The following is a 24253-nucleotide window of genomic DNA, read 5'->3' on the forward strand; positions in this document are numbered from 1 at the left end:
ATTATGTTTGCCCACTGTGGTCAAAGTGTCTGTGTTGTTGTATAACCATACACTATGAATATAAAATAAGATATATAATGATTACTTTCTGCATTGCTTAAACCATGTGCTATAAAGACAAATTTTCATCATAGTCTCTTCAAGCACAAAGGGCCAAATCTTTAAGTGTATTTCCAGAATTACTTCATATCACATTGTATCTTCTATTTAAACATGATTACATTCTTGTAATAATATGAGTAGTTCAGACTCTGCACTAGCAAGAGTGATGTGTCAAGGCAAGATCTACAACCCACAGAACCGGCCTGTTAACTTCAAGCCTCCCTCCCTCCCTCCCTCTCTCTCTCTCTCTCTCTCTCTCTCTCTGTCTCTCTCTCTCTCACACCAAAGCTTCATTCACATAGAAGGAAAATACTTATTGTTCAGGTGCTTATATAAGTTAAGGTCTCCGAGATCAGCGTTGATTGGAGGCCAAAGAGCTGCACAATGGCCCTCTAAAAGATTTTTATGGGCCATAGACTGTTCAAGAGCTTCACTCTTTGGATGACATCATGAATTTATTATAATCTGTCCCACTTTACAGAGAGAGTTGGAAAGGACTGCCCTAGACCTCTAGAAACACAGAAGTTTGGGTATGTAATTATTTGTTGATCTTTTTTTGTTACCACCTGTATATTGTTTGTTTCCATTGGTCAGGTTTTTGCACTAATATTTAGTAAAAGTGTGTTACTTCAGGTACTATTTAATCTGATAATTTCCAGTGGAAGAATATAATATGTTGTTGCTATTATAATTAATATGGAGGAAGCAGTGATCTTTTATCTAAAATATCAAGTAATTATTACAAATTAAATATTAAAGGGGCTGTTCACATTTGAGATAATTTTTAGTATGATGTAGAGAGTGATATTCTCAGACAATTGGTTTTCATTTTTTATAATTTGAGGTTTTAGAATTATTTATCTTTTTATTCTGCAGCTCTTCAATTTGCATTTTAAGTAATCTGGTAGGTAAGGCCCAAATTACCATAGCAACCACGCACTGATCTGAATAAGAGACTGGAATATGAATAGGAGTGGGCCTGAATAGAAAGTAAAGTAATAAAAAGTAGCATTAATAATACATTTGTAGCCTTACAGAACATTTGCTTTTTAGAAGGGGTCAGCGTCGCTCATTTGAAAGCTGCAAATAGTCCGATGAAAAAGGCTCGTGTTTTCCATGAAAATTCAAGTTTTCAAGTAGATTTTTTTGGTCAAAACTAACAAGTCAATGGCAGAGGTCCCTTGAACTATTTGAAGATGTTAATATCCTACATGATGGTCGAGTTTTTTTCAGCGGGTTTTGCTTGAAAACTCGAGCAATTTGAATTTTTTTCACCGAAAACTCATTCAAATCAAGTTTTCGGGTTTCGCAACTTGAACTTGCAGAACCACATTTTTCCTTACATAAGAAACCATTCAAGTTGTGAGTTCATTCGAGTTCTTTCGAGGTATAAAAAAACGTTCAAAATACAATCAGTTATTTGAGTGAGCTCTAATTCATCTGCTAGGATGAATTCCTAGGCATTCAGGCTTTCACACAGTACAAGCCTCCGCGGAGCAGCAGCGACGAAAACGCCACACTCCCAGAGGAACTAAACAAATTCTACACACGGTTCGATATGCTGAACAAAGAGCCTGTGAGGAAAACCACACCTCCTCTCACCTACCAAGTCATCTGTCTACCCACAGCCGAAGTGAGGCGAACCTTAAACAAGGTCAATCCACAATATGAACTGTGAACTGAACTTTGTGAACTGTTAATTTACTTGCACAATTCTAAAGGTTTACACATGTATATATCCAATTTCTGCCAATATATTGTACATTTCAAATGTTAAAAATATTTATTGTGTATTCTATGTACCTTTTTATGATATGTACTAGCTGGAGCCACGTCGTCTCATCTCACCGTGTATCCGTATACTGCTGAGATGACAATAAAGTTTACTTTGACTTTTGACTTTGACTAGGAAATGAATCCCCCTATAAGAAATATTGGATCTAACTGTCAATGAATATCTGATACCCAACTCATGCAAGAAGTCAGAATGAAGAGAAACAGATGCTGAGAAAGGGAAGATAAACTTGATTATTTCAGAAACAATGAAGAATATTTAATTGATTGTATTTTGAAAGTTTCTTACAGTATGACGAAGCTTATATTAAATATTCATTTGCGTGATAGTTCCCCTTTAATGAATTATGGTAAGCATGTAGAGCTAGTCTAATTGTTCTCATCAAAGATAGCCCTCCAAAAAAACTGGAACATCATGCAGGCTATTAACATCTTCAAATAGTTCAAGTGACCTTTGCCATTGACTCTTAGATGACCTAGATGATAGGTTTTAGATGGTGTATTTTCAGATTCAAACTTTTTCCAGGGTCGGGGTATAATGTGAGTTTTGACCAAAAAATAACCTCAATAACTCAATTTTTCATGGAAAACACAACTCTGTCCTTAATATTTGCATTCTTCCATCTCAGAAACATTGCAAATATAAAATATCTGATTCCATCAGAGGGCATGCCAAAATCCATGTTTTTGTACTCTCACGACTGGAATACATTTATAATACCATGAAGTAAGACCTAAGAAAGCTCGTAAGTTCTGGAAATCAGATGGAGTAGGTGCTTGTGTGAGAGGTTTACATTACAAGAGTTAATTTTTCTACTTTTGTTTATGTCCAGGACACACTGAGTGGGTGGGGCTATGATGATGATGAGGGCATACACTGGATTTTGGTGCCAATTTGGTGGTCAAATTTTTCAAGTTTCTATTGTACAGACAAAAAAGAAAAGGGGAAGAAAAATGTTCCCACATCCATTTACAGATATTCGAGAATAGCAATGTTACAATAAGTGCACTATGGAGAGTCAAAATTAAATTCATAAATTGAGCAGCAGTTCAATGATACATGAGCTGTAAATTACCAAAAGAGTATCTCCACAACCAAAAGTGCACATCAAACCAAAAGTTATATATAAAAGGGATTTATACTCTTTGAACTGGCTAGGTCCTAATCAAATATTTACAATATATATATATATATATATATATATATATATATATATATATATATATATATATATATATATATATATACACATATATATATATACACATATATATATATATTTATATATATACATACTGATCCAGTAAAACAAGTTTTATTTTGATAAATCCCAGTGTGCGTCAGCTTTCTACATGTGTCTATATATATATATATATATATATATATATATATATATATATATATATATATATATCTATATATATATATATACATATATATACATATATACATATATATATACACATATATATACACACACACAAACACACACACACACACACACACACATATATATATATATATATATATATATATATATATATATATAAAGCAATCCTGACTTTCCTGAAGACGGCTCACGAGTGAGAGCCGAAACGTTGAAATAAAGGCATTTTGATTTTTGACACCTTACAAGTCCTTGGAGTGCGGTTTGTGAGAGGGTTATATATATATATATATATATATATATATATATATATATATATATATATATATATATATATATAAAATAGAAATGTTTATTGACAAACGTGCAAATGAATCACATTTATAAACCAAATGGTGCTGTGTATGAAAAGGGGCCCATCCTATATTAGTTCTAACACTCTATAGCTTAATAAAGTAATACGCATATCAACATATACTATGATGCAGTAAGAGGAGAAGGACTGTTTGGTCAACAGGGGTAGTGTCGGAATCCCAACACATATATCCATATGTCCAGACCAGTTAGTATCCCAAATGAATTAAGTTATGAAAATAACTTGTAATGGTTTGCAAAGTCATGAACTTTTCGATACCAGGCTGCTTGCCTATTAATTCAAAATTGTGAGTACTTTTCGATGTGGAGTGGGTCCACAGATCTTTGCACCTGTGTCATAGCCTGTCTGGGTTTGGGGTTATCCCCATTGGATATACTAGCTTTTGCCTCCTGCAAATGATTTTGCCTTGGTATTCATCTATCTTTAGTTTCTCCCTCTTAATAAGAGAGATATAAAGCCCTTTAGTCCAGGCAGGCACGTTTCAGGCTGTAACGCCGCCTGAGGTGACATTCACAATGTTGCCCCCCCTCTTTTGCCGCCCCTGGTAACTTCTGGGGAGCTGCCGTCTGAGTGCTCACCTTGCCTCATGTCAGAAATGCCCCTGAGTCCAGGCCTTGCAAGTATTCCACACTGTTGTCTCAGAGACTGTGCCTGTGTTTTGGGACCAGAATTCAGACAACTGGTATTGAAAACTCTCTTGTACATTCTGGTTATGTCTCCACTTAGAGACTAATTGAGGTTAGTTCGCTCTGCGTGATGTTGTCAGAATTCGTCAGGGTGCTATAATTATTCTACTGACTGATCTTTGGTTCCTGACCCCTCTGCCTGATTCTGATAATGCTAAATCGCTTTGTACTCTGACCTTCTTGCCTGGACCTTCTTCTGACCTGATCTGCTTAACCCTTTGTATCTGCACCCCAGCTTGATCCTGATTCTGCTAGAACCGCTAGGCCCTGACAGTAGCAGAGAATTCAAGTTTTACCTCAAGGTGATTTTAACAGGGAAAAAAATCTGTTTGTGTAAAAACTATGCAGCATTTATACAGGCATTATATAAAAATCCCATAGCATTAACAGCCAGTTGACCAACTTCATTGACATCCGCAACGGCACACGACAGGGCTGCCCTCTCTCACCAGCTTTATTTGCGATAGAATTGGAACCCCTCCTATGTCATGTATGGTTGAACCAGGAGGTAAAAAGGGTAACTATCGGGGCGTGGCCTGAAGCTAGATGTGATCAGACGTGCGTGGCGGAGCTCCTCTCCCTGAGCCCTGGTTATTCTGAATTAGGCTACTGATTTCCTACCAACTACGGCTCCGGACGAAGTGCAGGGGCAACCTTTACCCCAAAGGTCGATTATGGAACAAAACAGAGCCCAGAAACGGCCTCAGCGGAGGCAGTGAAGCTGGGGAAATATGCCCGCGAAGAGAGGCAAGATGGCGGCGGCTCTGAACCCAGCGCCCCCTCCTCGCCTATCCCACCGGCCGAGGATGAAACTACACTGCTTGACATCCTACAAGAAATTACAGAGGTGAGTGCAACTTTAATCAATGCCAAAACCGACGAGATCAAATTGGATCTGTCCATTATAAGGCAAGACCTGCAGAAACTGCGGGAACGGACATCCGAAGCAGAGAGGCGGGTGAGCGCGCTGGAGGATCTGTGTGCCCCTCTACCGGAGCAGATGCTGGAGGTCCAGAAACATGCTGACAACAACTCCGCCAAAGCGGACGATTTGGAAAACCGTCTCCGCCGTAAAAACCTCTGGTTTGTGGGCTTTGCGGAGAAGGTGGAGGGTGCCAAACATGAGGCCTTTGTTGAGACCTGGCTGGAGGAGGTGTTTGGGCGCGAAAACCTGTCATCGGCACTCGCAGTGGAGAAAGCCCACCGGATCCCTACAAGACCTGCCCCTCCGGGCTCCCCGCCGAGGCACGCACGAAGGAGTCCATTCGGTTCCAGTCGGCGTCCATCTCTATCTACGCGGACTACTCAGCGACAGCGGGCAAAGTTCCTGGATGTCAAAAAGCGGATGAGAGCGGCCAAGATGATTTATGCAATGCTTTATCCTGCTCGCCTACGGATTACAATTAATGGCACGTCACAGTTCTTCACATCCCAGAGGGAGGCCGATGCATGGATGGATGCCAACAATGTACCACCACTACAGCTTCACTGAGTTCCAGAGCGGGTAAGATCTGTGCTCCGGCCTTGCCCTTGCTAACTGCTTTAAGTCCCCCTTGTTACTGCCACTTCTCTTTTTTTTGACTACACACGAGCATGCTACCTGTGGCTATTCCCTCCACGTTTTTCCCCTGGTTTTTTTTTTTTATATATGCCTTCTATACACAACCCAAGGATGGGGATGGGGTAGAAGGGGAGGCGGGATTGCTGAGATGTACTGGTGCTTGCAGCACCCTTGGGAATATCTCGTTTGTTTCACATTGTACATCCAATGTTGTTTGTTTATGTTATGTGGTAATGCTCAAAATGGTTCTTGTGCTAGGCGGAGGGCAGGGCGTGATTTTATAGGTAACAATTCCTTTCCTAAAGTCAAATGGCGTTGTATGTGACCAGTTGGAATGTGCGGGGCCTAAACTCTCCCATCAAATGCAGGCTAGTCATGGACTTTTTAAAGGCGCACAAAACCTCCATTGCATTCTTGCAGGAGACACATCTTACCGGGGCAAAGCTTAGGGCTCTGAAGTGGCCATGGGTGGGATGGCTCTACCACGCCCTATATTCGACACACTCTTCTGGGGTGTCTATCCTGATTAATAGGGCAGTGCCTTTTAGATTCGGGTCACTTCGAACTGACAGTAAGGGCAGGTTTATATTCCTACATTGTTACATCTACGCCTGTGAGCTACTCCTGGTTAATATTTATATCCCGCCCCCTTTTGAAATGGATGTGCTGCACAATTTGGCAGACCACATGACTCAGTTCCCTCACGCCATGGTACTTGTGGCGGGTGACTTTAATGAAGTACTGTCTCCAGCACTGGATAGGGTGTACAGGCACCCCAGGCCCCTCCCCGCTCAAACCCAATTAGCCAGGTTCATGTCCTCCCTAGCCTTGCATGACCCATGGAGGTTGGCCAACCCCACTCTGGCACAATTCTCCTGTTTTACTACCTCCCACTCTGCTCTGTCCAGAATTGACCTGGCTTTCATCAATGGGTCTCTAGCTCCCTACCTCGGGCGGGCTGATTACCTCCCCAGAGGGATCTCAGATCAGCCCCCCTGAGCCTACAACTTTGCTTCCCATACAAACTCTCACGCCCACGGCCGTCTATTAACCCGATTTGGCTCAAAATCCTAGACAATAAAGAGTCGGTCGAACACTTTGTTAATGACTTCGTTCAGGCTAACCTTCCTCCCAATTGCATTCTCCCCTTTTGGGACTCACTCAAATCATACCTCAGAAATTCCATCACGGCTGACATAAAGGCATACAAACAACGGCCATATTTAGCACAGCTAGAGTTGGAGAAGCAAGTTTCGCAGTCAGACTCTCTAGCAGCCCTATCCCCCACGGCCGAAAATCTAGAGGCCCGGAGGGAGACCCAGGAGAAGTACCTCCAACATCTAAGACAAATAGCCCTAAGTAAACAGAACTTTTCCAAAATCAATATTTTTGAACATGGTGAGAGGCCGGGTCGTCTACTTGCTCTCATAGCTAGAACCCATGACTCCCCCCCCCCATTCCAGCCTTGAAAGACCCCCAGGGAATACTACACACTGAGCCAGGCAAACTCAAGGAACTGCTGGTAGACTTCTACAAAGATTTGTATGCCTCTAAGTCACAGATTACTGAATCTGAAATTACTCAATTTCTTATCCCATTAGATCTTCCTGTACTGCAGCCTGCCTATAGGGAATTTATGGAATCTGAGATTACACTGCAGGAGGTCCAGGAAGCCATAGTTTCTTTTCCCCTAGGGAAGGCCTCCGGATCAGATGGCATCCCAATTGAGCTTTACAAGAGGCACTCAGTTCTGTTTTCCCCCTTACTTCTACGTGTCTATGAAGAGGCTCTTGGAGAAGGTTTCCTTCCCCAATCAATGTATGAAGCTGCTATCATTCTCTTACCGAAACAGGGTAAGGACCCCCAGCAGTGTGAGTCCTTCAGGCCAATCTCGCTGTTGACGGCAGATGTGAAAATTTATGCCAAAGTGTTAGCCAGGAGGCTAGGGAAAGTTATAACACAGCTCGTTGGCCCGGACCAGGTAGGGTTCATTCCTAACAAAACCACAGCTCTCAACACTAGACGATTATTCCTAAATCTCATGGCCTCCCATGATAATAAAGGTGCTAGAGCTATTGCGGCCTTAGACATAGCGAAAGCTTGCGACACAGTCGAATGGCCCTACCTGTGGCAAGTCATGGCTACGATGGGTTTCGGCCCTTGGTTTATAGATATGGTCAAACTTCTCTACAGATATCCCTCGGCAATGCTACGTATCAACTCTCTGAGTACTGAATCCTTCACACTTGGGAGGGGTACTCGTCAGGGATGCCCCTTGTCCCCCCTGTTGTTTGCCCTTGCCATTGAGCCTTTTGCTCAAGCAGTTCGGTTAAGCCCGGATATCCAGGGTCTCCATCTGGCAGGACATTGTGAAAAAATCCAACTTTATGCTGATGACACGTTGGTATACTTGGGGGGACAGGGGTACCTACCTGGTGGCCCTGACTCAATTGACAGAGTCATTTGGCTCTATCTCAGGTTTACGGACCAATACTTCCAAATCTAACCTGTTCCTTTTAGATAAGCTGCAACAAGATGAGACAATACAGGGCTGTCCACTCCAAATAACGGACAAGTTCACCTACCTAGGGGTCCAGGTCTCCTTGCCCTCTCCAAGTATATAGAAGAAAATGTTGACCCACTAGTCCAGTGGACCCAAAGCAAATTCACTCGCTGGGGGTCTCTGCCAATTGGTCCTGCTGGGAAAATCCACTTGGTCAAAATGTATGTTTTACCCAAAATGTTGTATATCTTGTGGCACTCTCCCATACGTGTACCTAAAAAATGGTTTACCAAGTTGAATGCAATCCTTGAGAAGTTTATCTGGGGTGCCTCCAGGGCTAGGCTTAGACTGTCCACCCTCATGAGAGGTATGGCCTTCCCGTATCTGTTCCTCTACTATGTGGCAGCCCAGTTGTCCCATGCTACGTGTATGATGCACGAGGAACTCTCCCCCCCGCTGTACCATCTTTGGAATTCGGTAACAGGTTTCCCCGGCTCCCCTTGGCTGGCCTTACTGGTTAAAAAACCAAGCAAACATTCCTCCATTCTGGTCCTACAGCAATCAGAGGCTCTTCGCCAAGCGCATCTACTTCTTAGATTTAGAGTCTACCCGCCTCAGACCCCACTGTGGGGTAATGCTTTGTTCCCCCACCTGCTTCTATGTGACCCTCCAAAAGTTTGGGGGTCCCTCTCGATTACCTCTTTGGGAGATGTCTGGGCGGACGGCCAGATGATCCCAATGCACACACTTCAAATCACCAGACACCTCCCCCCATCCCAGTGGTTCACGCACCATAAACTCAGGATGGCCCTACATTAAACAAAGTGGTCAAAGGCCAATCAAGCTGGGTGATTCTCCTATACTGGATATGTTGTTAGGTAATAAACGGTGAGGGCTGATTTCCACACTGTGCAAACAGCTCCATACCCCACTACATAGGGAACTCGAGCTCCCGGCTAGGGCGAGATGGGAGGAGGATGTAGGAGCTATCTCAGATGAGCAATGGGATTTGATCCTGAAAACCCCACTGCTGGTCTCTCTGTCCCAGAGACATAGATTAGTACAACTGTACTTCATCCACAGGGCATATTTTACTAAACACAGGCTGTTTGTTATGAAAGCAGTGCCATCACCAATATGTGTTAGATGTGAGAAGGAGGTGGCCACCCTGGTACACACGATCTGGGCATGTACGGCTCTCCAACAGTACTGGCAGGAGGTGATAGCTTGGCTGAATGGTGCCATACCAGGGTGGAGTGCAGCCGGTGTAAGATCTTGTCTGTTGTATCTGGACTTGGACGCTTCCTTGGACAAATACAACAGGATTTTTGTGCTAAAGGCTTTATTTCAAGCACGGAAGGACCCCAAACCACCATCCATTCAGGAATGGCATGTGGCTATGAACTATTTGGCCGCAATTGAAAGAGCTGCCCTGGATAAGAAAGGTCAACTGCTTAAATACATACAGATTTGGCGGCTGTGGACTGGTAGCTTGGACTGCACTCCACCCCTACAACCTGCACAAGTTTAGTAATCCTTTGTGGCACAACTACCTGGTGGTCTTCATGTTTCTTGTCCTGAGGGGGGTGGGAGGCGGAGGTAACTACTGCCTATGTGATAAATGTTTTGATTGTGCCTTTTTTTTTCTGTTCCGTGACATGATGTCTCTAACCTTTGTCTGACACACTGTTACCATTTAATTTGCTTTCCAATAAAAACCTTTTCTGAGCAAAAAAAAAAAGGGTAACTATCATAGGTCACCAGTACAAAATTGCTGCGTATGCTGATGACCTGCTTTTTTTATCACACAACCCACTACTTCAATCCTGACACTTAAACAATTACTGACACAGTTTGGATACCTTAGTAACTTCAAAGTTAATTTCACTACATCTACAGCCTTAAATATATCTTTGCCACTGCAAATTATACAATCCATGTCATATACTTTCCCATACAAATGGTCCCAACACCACTTAACATAGATTTAATACCCAGATGGGTATTAAAATTTCGAAAGATTATACTGACTGGGTCTCTAAAAACTTAAAAGACTTACTATCAAATATCAGAAAAGACCTAGACCGCTGGCTTGACAAGCCTCTTTCATGGTTCGGTCGCACGTGGTTAAAATGAACATATTTCCGCATATACTATACATTTTTCAATCCATCCCCTTACAAATATATGAGTCTACACTTGATTCTCTACAATCCGTCATAACAAAATTCATCTGGCAAAATAAAAAATCTAGACTGAGCCATAAAATATTGATAAAAGATAAAGAGATAAAGAGCAAGGAGGGGTGTCCTTACCTGACTGTAGACTATACTATTATGCAGTAGTATTGGGTCACATTGTGGACTGGTCACACCATGTAGATTCTAAACTATGGGTAGAGATTGAACAACAAGATATAGGAGAATTAAGTATGCGGATTATCCCCTTCTCATGCACACTTTCTCGATGTGGGACAAATGTCGCACAAGACTTAAACTTACACAATTTCCTTCCACTCTCATACCCATAATTAACAACACGATGTTTCCTGCGGGTCAACAACTAAGATACTTTCACATTGATTGATTGAAGATAACCTACAAATTTTTCACTTTTTGGATAGGAATGACTTTGTAGATAAGGAAAGATTTCAGCTGGTTAAACCTTTTTCACAACCTGATCACTTTAAATTTGCACAAGTAAAACACTTTTTCCAAAGTATAGGAGGTTCCTCAAGACATGATCCCATTTGAAGTCCTTTGTTCTAATGAGCCCGCTCCTAAACATGTAATCTCACAAGTGTATAAAATACTACATCAGCCGCACTTATGCGGTACTCCACCCTATTTAGAACGTTGGTCTATGGATCTGGGTATTCAATTTCAGGAAGAACATCTTGTCAAATGCATGCATAAGTTATTTAAGAGTTCCAGATGTTGCAGGATTAAGAAAACTAAATAGAAAATAGCTTCAAGATGGTACCTAACTCCCTCTAGACTTAAACTCATCTTTAAACATACAAGTGATAGATGTTGGAGGTGTGGGGCAGACAAGGGAACAATACTGCATATATTCTGGTCATGCCCTCTCATCCAACCATTTTGGAAAATCATTAGACAAACAATGAACCAAATCTTGCATCTTAACATACCGGATGATCCGGCTTATGTGTTATTGTTCCATATGGAGAAATCACTTAGGGACTTTACGTCGACGATCGAACCTCATTTATTAAACGCAGCAAAGATGCTGATCCCACTGAAATCGAAACAGACCGCGATTCCCACATTACAGGAATGGTACAGTAAGATAGAAGAAACACATTAATTCAAACAACTTACCCTTTTTATAGCAGACCAAAATCTGAGTTATAGTACAAAATGGCATAGATGGCTCAGATTCAAAGAGTCAGACTTCTATAAGCAATCTTCCTCCTAGAGTTTAACATGCTCTGTCGTCACCGGTTGTACCTACAACGCAGCTCCAAGATTATTGATTTACTGTTTTAATGCTTTCTTGATATCTGTCATTGTGTGTTAACAGTTTGTTGACTTAGTCTATATGTACATTTGTTACTATGTCGGCAACATTGGTGAAATATTGTCTCTTAAATGACTCAAATCTCTTCCCCTCTTTATTCTGTTCCCTTCCCCCCTTTTCCTTTTCCTTTTTTTTTCTTGTTTCTTAATTTTTGTTCTACTTAAATTTCTTGTAAAAATTCAATAAAAAAGAGATTAAAAAAAAACTATACAGCATTTCATTGAAATGTAATTTTACATAAGAATGAAGGTATTCAATCTTCACTGGTACTTTATGGTACCTATAACAAGTCAAAACACAATCACAATACCTCACTCTGGCAGAATTTTAGGTTTTGTTTGGCTTTTTTGAATGTCCAACAAGAAAGCCTGAACTGCTGCCTTTTTTTCTAGAAAGAAACTACACTCTACACTGTTTTTTATAATTCCATGGCTACATATGTTGTGCTGTTTGACTGGGATTCAAGGGACCTAGTGTTTTCTGGATAAGGGACCTTTCTGTAATTTGGATCACATTAATTTAAGTCCACTGAAATTTCATTTAAACATTAAATAAACCCAGTAGGATTAGTTTGTCTCCAAAATGTGTATTTATATATTGGTTGGAATATCATTTAGGTGGATATGCATGCACACCTGTAACACAGAAGCCTGTTCTTAGCTTGATAGTTGGATATCTGGACAAGGTCACTTCTATAAAACTATAGGCCAGTGCCCAGAGCAGTAGGGGGTGCCCAGAGCAGTAGTTTCGCTGGGCTAAGAATTTAGGTCAGAATTTGGGGAGAATATTTATTTGCAAGCTTAAAGGGGTGGTTCACCTTTACGTTGTTTTTTTTTATTATTTGCGTTTTTCTTTTGATTCTTTCATGCTTTCAAATGGGGGGGGGGTTGCTAACCCTATCTATAAAACAAATGTATCACAATTGCTACTTTTTATTATTCATATTTCTACTCAGGCCCTCTCCTATTCATATTCCAGCCTTTTCTTTAAATCAGTGTATTGTTGCTAGGGTAATTTGGATCCTAGCAACTAGGTTGTGGAAGTTGCAAAATGGAGAGCTGCTGAATAAAAAGCTAAAGAGCTCAAAAACCACACATTATAAAAAAAGGAAAATATATGGTGAACACTTAGAGGGTTATTTATCAATGTTACAATTTAATTTTTTTTCTGTGATTTTGCACAAAAACTCCCAATTTTAAACTATGATTTCCAAAAATGTAATGTTAAATATTTATTAAGCAAAAAAATCATAAAAACTATTGTCTGTATGGTTTTGAGTTTTATAAGTTTTAAAAAATGTTTTAGTTCTTGTATACCCATTGAAAAATATGGTATAGTATTTGGGTTTTCTTCCACAGTTTAATTAGATTTTTTTAGGTTCACATTTTTTAATAAATAAGCAAATATTCAAGCCTATTAAAATTTCAAGTTTATTTGAATTGAATAAAATGCACAAATTCCCAAATACATAAAATTCTATGCAAAATATTCATGGAATTATGACTGGAATAGCTCCAGGCTATACTTTCTTACATTTTCTGTTGTAGGCTATACTAACCTGGTTTAAAAGTAACATAAGTATCTCAGCCAAGGATTTCTCAGCTACTCTTCTGTTGACTGCAGAACCTTAGGTCAAAATTTTATCTGTGAGCAGATGGATGAGCATGTCTCAGAAAGAACTAGAAAAAGCTCTTGTTGGGGGGGGGTAGAAATGTCTTGCAATTTCTCTATCATGATACAAGGACAAGGAGGTAAGCCTGTGCGATACTGAAATACTGCCAGAAAACAGCACTCTTCTTTGTCAAATGCTGTCAAAGTTCCTAGTATCCCCATATCCCCATAAATATAAGTGGGAGAAATTTATGAGAAAGTCAAAATTTATATGTGGGCTGTAATACTTTTCTATGACTTCTGATTAATAGGTTTAAGGTGATTAGTAGAAACTGGGCAATATACATATATGGCTAAGTTTACCTTTTTATGTATGCTCCCACATATAGGTAAAGTGTATTTTTATTTAAGACTTTCAAATGATCTTAGCTGATGTTTAAAACCTAATGAGCTACTGTCAATAAAGACATTGAGCCTAAGAATGCATCATTCCAAAATGCACAGTCACCCCTATGAAGGATGAAATTGTTCTCCTATATTTTGTTTAAAACGCACATACAGCATACCTGTGACACTAAAATAAAATAGTTAAAGAAAGAATTGTTCAGTGTACCTTCCTAAAAAAGCAATACGTTTTCCGGACGAAAGAGGTGTGATTACCAAAATAATGTGTTATAGAAATGAAAAGAAGTAAAACCCCTCTCTATTCAATTGACCACCAATTAAAGAAAATTCAAGTATTAGTGCAGCAGTGTCAGAGTTTATTAACAGTTTCGTTAAAGGTTACTAACCCAGTGTTGCTTCAATTATTGGGCAGCCATTGCTGGGTTACCCAATAAAGTGCTATGTGCTAGGTGCTAATAATTCATCAGCAATTAAAAATCATGTAACAGGATTAATTAATATTGTGCTATAAAGTGCTAGTGCTTCAAATGAAATTAAGAAGTTAACTTAAATAACCAGGATTAAATTGACCCAAGTGAGATTAAAGTTAATTCGTTATTATATATCACACATTAAAATCCATTCATTATAGAAGATTGTAAATAACTGATTAACTGTTAAAAAGTAAACTTTACTAAATTCATTAAAATTGCTGCAGATCAATTAAGGTAACCTTTGAGGACTGCATAAAAATTGGTGAGTAATAATTAATCCATACACCCCCGTTAAAGTTATAGGGTGTTAAAAAACGTTTGCATAAAATTATTCAAAGGAGACCAGCATTGAAAGAGAAAGGAAGAATAGGAAAATTGTTAGAGGTGGAGAAGTCCCAAGTTCTAGCTGCCTGTATTTTTCTAAGTCTGGGACCCCACACGGAGGAGAAAGTAGGTCACTGGGGACTGTAGTCTCAATTTTACCTTGCTATCTTATAATTCGGAGAGCTAATCTTCCCTATAAAACTACAAATCCCACAGTGCCATTGGATAACAGATAAGATTATAAAAGAAGAATCAATGCGGTCGCAAAGGTTTAAAATCAATAGGAAATTATTTTGCAATAGTAAAAATAAGGAAAGCGCCCAGGAGACTTCACAAAAAGCGCTTCCCAGTGTGCCAACACGTGTTTCGCCTGCTGGCTTTGTCAAGGCAAAGCAAGATTTCACACTGGGAAGCGCTTTTTGTGAAGTCTCCTGGGCGCTTTCCTTATTTTTACTATTGCAAAATAATTTCCTATTGATTTTAAACCTTTGCGACCGCATTGATTCTTCTTTTATAATCTTATCTGTTATCCAATGGCACTGTGGGATTTGTAGTTTTATAGGGAAGATTAGCTCTCCGAATTATAAGATAGCAAGGTAAAATTGAGACTACAGTCCCCAGTGACCTACTTTCTCCTCCGTGTGGGGTCCCAGACTTAGAAAAATACAGGCAGCTAGAACTTGGGACTTCTCCACCTCTAACAATTTTCCTATTCTTCCTTTCTCTTTCAATGCTGGTCTCCTTTGAATAATTTTATGCAAACGTTTTTTAACACCCTATAACTTTAACGGGGGTGTATGGATTAATTATTACTCACCAATTTTTATGCAGTCCTCAAAGGTTACCTTAATTGATCTGCAGCAATTTTAATGAATTTAGTAAAGTTTACTTTTTAACAGTTAATCAGTTATTTACAATCTTCTATAATGAATGGATTTTAATGTGTGATATATAATAACGAATTAACTTTAATCTCACTTGGGTCAATTTAATCCTGGTTATTTAAGTTAACTTCTTAATTTCATTTGAAGCACTAGCACTTTATAGCACAATATTAATTAATCCTGTTACATGATTTTTAATTGCTGATGAATTATTAGCACCTAGCACATAGCACTTTATTGGGTAACCCAGCAATGGCTGCCCAATAATTGAAGCAACACTGGTTTAGTAACCTTTAACGAAACTGTTAATAAACTCTGACACTGCTGCACTAATACTTGAATTTTCTTTAATTGGTGGTCAATTGAATAGAGAGGGGTTTTACTTCTTTTCATTTCTATAACACTAAAATAAAATAGGTAAAATATGCTGTACCGTGTTAGCCAGTAAAAATATTGAAATAAAAAAATAACAAAAGTGGTATAAAGGTGATACCTTTATTGGCTAACTAATATAATCATAGCAAGCTTTCAGAACATTTTAGTTCCTTTTTCAAGCAGATTACACTGAAGCTGTGGTGTTCTCTGGTATATGTATACAATATTCAGATCATAGGTCAAATGACCAACAAAAAGGAATATCAATCTATGTGTAAGGTGTCATTTACGAGGGGATCTGCAAGAGATAAGCAGATGAGGTACAAGATAATGTGGGTCAAAGAAGCTGAGTATAAATTAGGGCTGAATTATTGGAGTGTAGAATCGTAGGAATTCTATATGATCTCTTAGTCCATATACAGCCTGCATAACCTTATTTTTGATTGGTCAGCCAAATCTCCAGTTAGTTTCCTCAGTTACTGTCAGGAGTGCTCCGTTATGGAGCGATCTGCTTCGTTTCCAAGATGTCGGCACCCAGAACGGTACCAAAATTCAAAGTAAAAAGACGCCAAGCAAATGATCCCAATAAAATTGTAAGCATTTTCAAAGATTTTTATAAAGATTTGTACTCTAATCCAAATATAAACTCTGAGAAAATGCAAGAATTTTTTGTAAATTGTAAAATCCCCCAGATTTCAAAGGGTCAGTTGGAAAAGCTAAATAGTCCAATTTCCTCTGAGGAAGTGTCCACTATTATTAATAATCTGAAAACTGCAAAAGCAAGTGGCCCTGATGGCCTAACTCCTTCTTTCTACAAAATTATGAAAGATAAAATCTCACCCTTTTTAACAAACCTATTCAATGATATATTATTCTTTGGAAAGAGCCTACCTTCTAGTGAAATATCAAATCTTAGAGTTATCCCAAAAAAAGACAAAGACTTATCCCTTCCCTCCTCCTATAGGCCTATTTCCTTGTTAAATCAAGATATCAAGATACTATCCAAGGTCCTTGCCAATAGGCTTTCTTTAATTCTTCCCTCTATAATATCCGAGGCCCAAAATGGTTTTATTAAGAATAGGTCAGGAGTAAAGAATATTAGGGCTCTGATCCATATCTTATACTTCGCCAAAAAACATAAAATCCCCAGTTCTATTTTTAATATTGATGCTGAAAAGGAGTTTGATAATATTACCTGGGATCATCTATTTGTTTGCCTTAAGAAATTGGTATCACAGGCCCCTTTTTCCAATATATCAAATATCTTTACAAAAATCCCAGAACACAAATAATTTTGGGGGAGCTAGGTGGCCACCTTTTGAAATATTTAAAGTGACAAGACAGGGCTGTCCTTTGTCGCCCCTTTTATTTAATATTGCTCTAGAACTGCTAATTAGTTTCCTTGATCAATCCAAGTCAATTTCGGGAATTACCATTAATAGAAGACATCTCAAGGTATTAGCCTTTGCCGACGACTTATTACTAATTTTAAAAAATCCTGAGTCCTCACTTAAGGTTGTTTTTGATTTATTCCGAGACTTTCAGACCTTCTCTGGTTATAAAATTAACGTTGAGAAATCGGAAGTAATGAATATTTATGGTTCTTTTTCTAAATCTTTACTTAAGAAATTCCAACTTAAAAACCCAAAGAATCAGATCAAATATTTAGGATTAATAATTCCATCAGATCTAAATAATTTATATTCTTTGAATATCACTCCAGCCTGTCAAAAGGTTTTTTCCATGTGTGAAAAATGGGCTAATTCTCCCCTTAATATAAAGTAACGAGCACTCTTTTTTAAATCTTTGATATTTCCCAAGTTAATATATCCATTAATTAATCTCCCCTTGCTTATAAAACATTTTGATATTAAGAAACTTGACTCTGCCTGAAATAAATTTATTTGGAATGGTAAAAAGGCAAAAATTGCACTTCATAAATTAAGAGCTCCAGTTAAACTAGGAGGGTTAAATCTTCCTAACTTTAGAGCTTTTAATTTATCAGCCCTCACTAGATACTGTATTGAGTGGATCTCTCAAGGCAATAAATTTACAAAACCTGACATCGAGATCTTTCAAGAACCCTTCTTTGATATTTTATCTGTTTTTCATAGCAAATGGGGAAATGTTCCTTGTGACTTTAAAAGGAATCCTCTTTATCGTGATTCTATTTTTGTGTGGAAATATTTATTCTCTCAACATGGGTATAGTTATACAGAAACCCCTTTCATGCCAGCAAAGCTCTTACTTAAACCCTCAGATTATAAAAAGTCTGATTCCTTTCTATTTTCTGCTAAGAGAAATTTACTAGTCTTAGTTAAAGACTTATTTGATCCACATAAGAAAACTTTATTGTCTTGGTCAAAACTCAAAAATGAGTACAATCTTAATGAATCTGATAGATATTATTACTTAGCTTGTCAATGCGGTCTTTCTCTACTACATGATAAAAACAATTTGATTTTAGCTGACCACAAGCTAGCAGATGATTTGGCAGAATTTTTGGAACTCCCCTGTTTGATTTCAATTAACTCTTTATCTAAAAAATTTTGGAATATTTATGGTACAGACTCACATCCATTATCTAAACCGTCCATTAAATGGACTGAGTTTTTACAATGTCAAGTGTCTCCCTCAGATTTGGTGAAATCTATTAATACTTATAATAAATTAATTTTGGCAGAGAGTTGGAGAATACAACACTTTAAGCTTATTCATTTAGGATATGGGAAAATGTTTGCTAAAAGTACCTCTAATAGTCCTATATCATTTTGTCCTAAATGTGAAGAGACTAATGTGTCAATTTTTCATTATTTATGGTCCTGTCCAAAAATTAACCTTTTTTGGAGGGAAGTTACTAATTTTTTGAATTCTAGACTGAAGATAAAAATTAAACTATCTCTGTGTATTGCTTTACTGCTTCTAGATATTAATATGCTTTCTGCAAATCCTAAGTCAAATATTATCTCCCATGAGAGTAAATTATTGACTTCCTTTTTTCTAGCTGCTTCTAGGAAAGCTTTATTTAATTTCTGGTTACAAAAGGAACCCCCCTCATTATCGGACATCATCTCTTATACAGATGCAGCCACTTTGGTTTGTCTGTTTGACACAGAATAACTAAACACAGATATCCCATTTATCTCATTTAACACAGAAAACTGTGTCACAACATCCCATCTAATTAAAGCATTCACCATTGTGAACAATGGTGCTTTGGTATGCTAATGAAAAGGTTAAATGCATTAAATGAGTTAAGATAACTTTAGATAACACAGTTTCTTCAATTAACTCTGAGTCATGACGCATTTAACTCACAAATCCAAGTGGCTTCATCTGTATGAATCAGCTTAGTTGGCAAGAAGCCTTGATAACTAAAACTAAAGGAAGTATTTCCAAAGATTATTTTAGGCTGGTTTGGTCTCCTTATTTTGAAATCTGTAACTCCAATACTGGCGATCAAATAATGCGCTTTCTTCAATAGTTAGATGACCTATCTGACACTCCAGATGATAAATGAGCTTTTTCTTTCTTTTATTACTTGTGCATCCACTGGCTTAGTTAATTTTTAGTTCGTTTTTTGTTATTTTTCATGAATGATATAGTTTTGATACTATCATGCCATTGTCTCCTTTGCAACATATTTTCTTCATCTGCATAACATTTGTTGTCATTTTGATTTCATTTGTTTAATATGAAAATCAAATAAAATATTTTAAACTTAAAAAGACGCCAAGGTCACTAGTTCAATGCCCGATTATAAGTCACGATAACTGGCGATTCCGGGAATTCTGACCCCTCGCTTTGACCCTGCCAATGATCCTTTGCTGCCTGCCTACTGAACTTCTGCCTGAATTTTGACTACATTAAAGGGATACTGTCATGGGAAAAAAATTTTTCCAAAATGAATCAGTTAATAGTGCTGCTCCAGCAGAATTCTGCACTGAAATCCATTTCTCAAAAGAGCAAACAGATTTTTTTTATATTTAGTTTTGAAATCTGACATGGAGCTAGACATTTTGTCAATTTCCCAGCTGCCCCAAGTCATGTGACTTGTGCTCTGATAAACTTCAATCACTCTTTACTGCTGTACTGCAATTTGGAGTGAATACTTAAAGGCTCCTTTTTTTCAAGTAAGGTCTATTTACTCCTGGGTGTGTTTTCTCTATTATTCTTGATCTGTTATTGACCCTGCCTGTCCCTCACTCTGGCTTATTCGCTGCCTGTCCAGACTCTTGCTAGTTTTGACTGTTATTTCTGATCTTGGATTGTACTGTGATATGGGTGTGTTTTGACCTGGCCTGTGACCCCGACTACTCCTTCATCTCCTGAACCTGTATCGAATTGTCTCAATGTTACCGACCCTGCCTGGGTTTCAACTACGTTATTTGTTGCCCGTTCCATTACCATAACATATATATACCACATAAATATAAACATGCAGGTTGAGGGTGTGGCTCACAGTTTCAAAACTAGACTTTGTGGGGCCCCACTGCAGATAAACTTTCAGGGGCCCCCAATGAAGAATGTGGGCATGGGGCCTGATTGGGCACAATTGGTCCAGCATATAAACACCAGCTGTCATTTAAATTTTTAGACCCAATAGTAACATCGGGAGAAACACAAGTGCGTCTGAAGCCACTGACTACTCGCCACACATGTGCATATAACTCAGATGATGTCACTAAGTGTATTTGTGCATGCGCACATCCAATTTCGCCTGCAGAAAACTATTAGACTGGGGGAGGGCAAAATCAGTTAACTTCTGGGAAAATGGTGGTGTAAGGAACGTACCTGGTGGTCTAGTGGGGGGGACGGCAGGGGGGAGAGGCTTCCATTAGGCCGCAGGCGCCGGCGTCTTAGGACGCGCGTGGCGTGTTCTTGCGAGATTTAAAGGCGCAGGTGAGCTGACGTAATGACGTCAGCGCGCAATTCAAACACTATTTAAAACCTTTAAAGCATTAGGGCTGTGGGACCTTGCCCGTGATAGGATTGTGTTTCCTGGTGCTCTAAGCCTTGTGCTATTTGTTTGCTATATCCTGAACCTGTTTGATTCCTGTTGTGACCCCTGCCTGGCTATTTTGACTATTCTGACTTCTGGATCCTGACCCCTGCCTGATTACCAACTACCTCTTCTGTTTACCCTCTGATTGACTTCCTGGTTTGACCCTTGCCTGCCTGACTACATTTATTCTCTGCCTGCCTCGACCCGGCCTGATCTGACTACTCTTTTGCCTAACGCCTTGTACTACAATCTTGTAGTATTGCACCGAGTTCCGCCGGTGGGCAGTGGAAACTCTGTGGAACGACATGGCGCTTCGCAGCCAGTTCCGTATTGGGCTGTCTGATTCTGTCAAAGATAGCTTGGTAAATTACCCTTTATCTTCCAACCTGGATGATCTCATGTCACTTGCCATCCAGGTAGATAAGAAGCAGAGGGAAAGAAGAGGTGAAAGGGGTTCTTCTTTGCATTCTGGGTTTACCAATGTTAAGTATAACTTTTTTAATGTGGTGTCCAATGTTAAGTCCCCTAACCCTTCCATGGTTCAACCTCAGGAGGAACCCATGCAATTTGGCATATCCCATCTAACCCCTGAGGAAAAAGCCCACAGGTGTTCCCTTGGTCTTTGCATTTACTGTGGGGAAAAGGGTCATTTTCTGAATTTATGTCCTAAGAGGCCGGGAAACTTCCAAACCTAAGTGGAGAAGGGGAGCTCCATTTGGGTGCAGAAGTTTCCTCTCCCCAGTCTACCTCTAGGATTTTGATACCTGTTAAACTTACCTGGCCTACGGGCTCTGTCAAGGTGTCCGCTTTTGTGGATTCAGGGGCGGAGGGGAATTTTCTGGATGATACCTTTGTGGCAAAACTTGGTATTCCCTTAACCCCCTCTAATTCCTCCTATGAGGATTTTGGCAGTTGATAAAAAACCTTTAGGGTCAGGCCTGGTTACTAAAAAATCTGTGTCCCTTTCCATGTACACTGATAATCATCACAGTGAGAGGTTAGCCCTTTATATCATTGAGGGTGCGTCTTCTCCTCTTATTTTGGGGTTACCTTGGCTTTAGACCCATAATCCTCATATTGACTGGGTATTGGGGAAGATTCTTCAATGGGGTCTTATGTGTGGTGGTTCATGTATTCTTCAAGTGGTGGCAACTACTTCTTTAGAAGGTTTAACTGCAGCATATGCTGAATATGCTGACGTATTTTCTAAGAAAGCTGCAGAAACCCTACCCCCACACAGGCAGTATGACTGCTCTATAGATCTAATTCCTGGGTCTACTCCCCCTCGGGGTAGAACATACCCCCAGTCAATGAAAGAATATATAAAGGACAACCTTGAAAGAGGGTTCATCAGGCCTTCTAGTTCCCCTGCGGGGGCGGGCTTCTTTTTTGTTTTGAAAAAAGATGGTGGTCTACGCCCCTGTATAGATTATAGGGGTCTCAATAAGATCACCATAAAAAAACGCTATCTCCTCCCTTTAATTTCAGAATTGTTTGTCCAGGTTAAGGGTGCTAGGATCTATTCCAAGCTTGATCTTAGGGGCGCTTATAACCTCATATGTATTAGGGAGGGGGATGAGTGGAAAACTGCATTTAACACCAGGGACAGCCACTACGAATATCTTGTAATGCCCTTTGGTCTCTGTAACGCACCCGCAGTGTTCCAAGAATTTCTCAACGACATCTTTTCGTAGTGGTCTATCTTGACGATATTTAAATTTTCTCCTCTAACTTGGGTGAACATAGAAATCATGTTCATAATCTTTATGCAAAACTGGAGAAATGTATCTTTTAGGTTACTTCCGTTCAGTTTTTGGGGTTTAATATTTCCAGCAAGGGTCTTGAAATGGATCCAGGCAAGATGAGAGCTTTACTGGATTGCACCCAATCCCAATCATTGCGTGCTAGCCAATGGTTCCTAGGGTTTGCAAATTACTATCGTCAGTTTATTAAAAAAAATTTCCCTAATTGTTGCACCCATTACTGATTTGACTAAGAAGGGAGCTGGCCTCCTGAAGCTGTACAAGCTTTTAACTTCCTCAAAAAGGAATTCAGTTCTGCCCCCATTCTTCGACACCCGACTCTGCACTTCCTTTTATAGTAGAGGTAGATGCTTCTGAAGTTAGGGCAGGGGCAGTCCTTTCTCAAAGGCATCCGACAACCAACAAGGTGCATCCCTGTGCATTTTTCTCTAATATCGGGAATAGAGAATTGTTGACTGTTAAATGGGCCTTTGAGGAATGGCGGCATCTGCTGGAGGGAGCAAAACATATGATCACGGTTTATACTGATCATAAGAATCTTCTGTACATTGAGTCGGCCAAGCGACTAAATCCTAGGCATTAGACGGTGTCTCTGTTATCCCGATATGTCTGGTGGTCTTCTTTCAACAGGATGCAAAGGCCTTCGTTAACTCCTGTCCAATCTGCCAAAGGTCAAAATCATCTCATAACTCTTCCCAGGGTCTGTTAATTCCTTTACCAATTCCAGAGAAACCTTGGTCCCATCTTTCGATGGACTTTATTGTGGATTTGCCCCCTTCCCAAGGGAAGACTGTGATTAGGGTGGTGGATAGGTTCAGTAAGATGGGCCATTTTATTCCCCTTCCACACCTCTCTTCTGCTAAAACCTTGGCTGATCTGTTTATTACTCAAATTTTTAAGTTACATGGTTTTCCTGAAAATATTGTTTCTGACAGGGGGGTTCAGTTTGTCTCAAAGTTTTGGCGTGCTTTCTGTTCTTTAGTAGGGATTGAGTTATCCTTTTGCACTGCGTATCACCCCCAAACCAACGGTCAAACTGAAAGGGTGAACCAATCTCTTGAGCAGTATCTCAGGTTTTATGTGTCTGATAATCAGTCCTCCTGGTCTGAACTGTTACCCTGGGCAGAATTTGCATTCAATAATGCTACCCATTCTTCCTCTGAGGAGTCATCTTTCTTTATTATCAATGGGTTACATCCTAAAGCTTTTTCTTTTTCCGGTTCTGGTTCCTCTGTACCTACTGCTAACTCTTCCGTAGAACGATTTTCTAAGGTCTCAGTTGCATGACTCGCTGCAGCTCAAAAGAAAGCTGCTGATAAATCCCGTAGGGATACCCAGGTATAAGATAGGAGACTCAGTGTGGTTATCCACCAATCATATTAAGTTGAAGGTTCCCTCTCCTAAACTGGGTCCCAGGTTCATAGGTCCATACCCCATCACTGCAATAATTAACCCATCCTCTG

The 24253-nt window shown here is 39.5% G+C and overlaps 1 protein-coding gene across 2 annotated transcripts in view; it reads left to right on the forward strand.

Moving 5' to 3' along the window:
- Positions 1 to 405: 405 nt before the first annotated feature.
- Positions 406 to 24253, forward strand: part of card14.L (caspase recruitment domain family member 14 L homeolog) — a 223324-nt gene continuing 199476 nt past the window's right edge. For both annotated transcript variants that reach the window (XM_041576206.1, XM_041576207.1), the window contains exon 1: positions 406 to 632. The gene's annotated coding sequence lies outside the window, so the exon portion shown is untranslated. The remainder of the gene's footprint in view (positions 633 to 24253) is intronic.

The sequence above is a fragment of the Xenopus laevis genome, chromosome 9_10L, assembly GCF_017654675.1.
Source record: "Xenopus laevis strain J_2021 chromosome 9_10L, Xenopus_laevis_v10.1, whole genome shotgun sequence".
NCBI lineage: Eukaryota > Metazoa > Chordata > Amphibia > Anura > Pipidae > Xenopus > Xenopus laevis.